Source organism: Ovis canadensis, chromosome 5 (genome assembly GCF_042477335.2).
Source record: "Ovis canadensis isolate MfBH-ARS-UI-01 breed Bighorn chromosome 5, ARS-UI_OviCan_v2, whole genome shotgun sequence".
Classification (NCBI taxonomy): domain Eukaryota; kingdom Metazoa; phylum Chordata; class Mammalia; order Artiodactyla; family Bovidae; genus Ovis; species Ovis canadensis.
Genome location: NC_091249.1, coordinates 45,744,963 through 45,748,443, shown reverse-complemented (window position 1 = coordinate 45,748,443; position 3,481 = coordinate 45,744,963).

Sequence of the window (3,481 nt, the reverse complement as noted above, 5' to 3'; positions counted from 1 at the left end):
AGATTACTACCAGATGTGGGGTAGCAAAAATATCTTTTATATGTGTGTATGTATCCATATCTGTGATTTTAAAATTAAAAACCATAATTTAACTTTGTCCGATCTCACCATGCAGTTTTCTCATAGTTATAATTTTCTGGAAGGGATTGAATCTTAATTGTAGAGTGCAAGTGTAATCCATGCTAAATATGTTCTTTCTAAATGTGTTTATGTACTAAATGGATTTAGTGTTGTAATAGTAGAAGCTTCAATGAAAGCTCATGATTGAGTATTAATGCTGAGAGTGAAGATGCTAAGCTCTTCTGTATAGTGCTATCCAGAATAAGATATACAACAGACAGAATGAGCAGGGCAAAATAAAGTGCTCTAAAAGCAAATAAGTATTTATCAACAACTACAAAGCTGAGTAATTTTAATTTAGGCTGCTAACAAGCAACAAGCATCCCAACTCTCTGACTATAAATGGAAATGAGGAATTATAATTGATCAAATCCTAAAATCAGAATAAGTAAAAATTATAAATCCTTGCAGTTCTGAAAACTCAATTATATGATAAATATCATCTAATCATATCAGTTCAGTCACTCAGTCATTTCTGACTTTTTGCAACTCCATGGACTGCAGCATGCCAGGCCTCCCTGTCCATCACCAATTCCTGAACCTTTCTCACACTCATGTCCATTGAGTCAGTGATGCCATCCCACCATCTCATCCTCCATCATCCCCTTCCCCTTCTGTCTTCAATCTTTCCCAGCATCAGGGTCTTTTCCAATAAGTCAGTTCTTTGTATCAAGTGGCCAGAGTATTGGAGTTTCAGCTTCAGCATCAGTCCTTCCAATGAATATTCAGGACTGACTTCCTTTAGGATGGACTGGTTTGATCTCCTTGCAGTCCAAGGGGCTCTCAGGAGTCTTCTCCAACACTCAAGAGTCTTCTCCAACACCACTGCATTGTATATTATTTAATCTTATAATGTTATTTTTAAAGGAATCTGAGTCCCCTAGTCTTCTCACTTTTTTATACAGAGAAACTCGAAATCATAAAGATTAATTAATTGACTTGCCCAAAGTCACAGAGCCAGCAGTAACAGACCAGAGTTTAATATTCAGGTATCTTAACTCCTGTCATATGGTCTTTGAAATGTTCCATGGTGGTGCTAGTGGTAGAGAGTCCATCTGCCAGTGCAGGAGACATAAGAGACATGATTCAGTCCCTGAATTTGGAAGATCACCCGGAGGAGGGCATGACAACCCACTCCAGTATTCTCGCCTGGAGAGTACCATGGGCAGAGGAGTCTGGCAGGAACAGTCTGGGACGTTTCAAAGAGTCAAGCATGACTGAAGCAATTTAGCATAGTACAGTACAATACAAAGAGTGCTGTGAAAGGTTGACAAAAGATTGCTTTAGGACAATGCCTATATTTAAGGGCAGAGTTTGTCAACAGATAGACCTATGTCTATCTCTTCAGGTTTTCCTTCTTAGCAACTCTACAACCGTGGAAGTTTTCTTGACTCTCTCAGTATCAATTTTGCTTCCTATAATATGAAGTTAAGTATAGATATTACCCCAAAGGGATTTTTTGAGGAATAGATGAAAGTATTTATTCAAATGCTTAACATAGTTATTGGTATATGGTAAGGACAGCATAAATATTATTTATTACTGTTTATTATTTTGTCATCAGAACATTCTAAAATTTCAGTATGTGCCTTTAAAAATCATTTATCTCAATGAAAGAACTGAAATTAAGACATTAAACTTGATAGGGATTGCATTGAATTTGTAAATTGCTTTGGGTAGTATACTCATTTTCACTATATTGATTCTTCCAATCCATAAACATGGTATATTTCTCCATCTATTAGTGTCCTCTTTGATTTCTTTCATCAGTGTTTTATAGTTTTCTATATACAGGTCTTTAGTTTCTTTAGGTAGATATATTCCTAAGTATTTTATTCTTTTCGTTGCAATGGTGAATGGAATTGTTTCCTTAATTTCTTTTTCTACTTTCTCATTATTCGTGTATAGGAATGCAAGGGATTTCTGTGTGTTGATTTTATATCCTGCAACTTTACTATATTCATTGATGAGCTCTAGTAATTTTCTGGTGGAGTCTTTAGGGTTTTCCATGTAGAGGATCATGTCATCTGCAAACAGTGAGAGTTTTACTTCTTCTTTTCCAATTTGGATTCCTTTTATTTCTTTTTCTGCTCTGATTGCTGTGGCCAAAACTTCCAGAACTATGTTGAATAGTAGCGGTGAAAGTGGACACCCTTGTCTTGTTCCTGACTTTAGGGGAAATGCTTTCAATTTTTCACCATTGAGGATAATGTTTGCTGTGGGTTTGTCATAGATAGCTTTTATTATGTTGAGGTATGTTCCTTCTATTCCTGCTTTCTGGAGAGTTTTTATCATAAATGGATGTTGAATTTTGTCAAAGGCCTTCTCTGCATCTATTGAGATAATCATATGGTTTTTATTTTTCAATTTGTTAATGTGGTGAATTACATTGATTGATTTGCGGATATTGAAGAATCCTTGCATCCCTGGGATAAAGCCCACTTGGTCATGGTGTATGATCTTTTTAATGTGTTGTTGGATTCTGATTGCTAGAATTTTGTTGAGGATTTTTGCATCTATGTTCATCAGAGATATTGGCCTGTAGTTTTCCTTTTTTGTGACATCTTTGTCAGGTTTTGGTATTAGGGTGATGGTGGCCTCATAGAATGAGTTTGGAAGTTTACCTTCCTCTGCAATTTTCTGGAAGAGTTTGAGGAGGATAGGTGTTAGCTCTTCTCTAAATTTTTGGTAGAATTCAGCTGTGAAGCCATCTGGACCTGGGCTTTTGTTTGCTGGAAGATTTCTGATTACTGTATCAATTTCCGTGCTTGTGATGGGTCTGTTAAGATTTTCTATTTCTTCCTGGTTCAGTTTTGGAAAATTGTACTTTTCTAAGAAACCTCGAATAGCCAAAGCAATCTTGAGAAAGAAGAATGGAACTGGAGGAATCAACTTGCCTGACTTCAGGCTCTACTACAAAGCCACAGTCATCAAGACAGTATGGTACTGGCACAAAGACAGACATATAGATCAATGGAACAAAATAGAAAGCCCAGAGATAAATCCACACACATATGGACACCTTATCTTTGACAAAGGAGGCAAGAATATACAATGGAGTAAAGACAATCTCTTTAACAAGTGGTGCTGGGAAAACTGGTCAACCACTTGTAAAAGAATGAAACTAGATCACTTTCTAAAACCGCACACAAAAATAAACTCAAAATGGATTAAAGATCTAAATGTAAGATCAGAAACTATAAAACTCCTAGAGGAGAACATAGGCAAAACACTCTCAGACATAAATCACAGCAGGATCCTCTATGATCCACCTCCCAGAATTCTGGAAATAAAAGCAAAAATAAACAAATGGGATCTAATTAAAATTAAAAGCTTCTGCACAACAAAGGAAACTATAAGC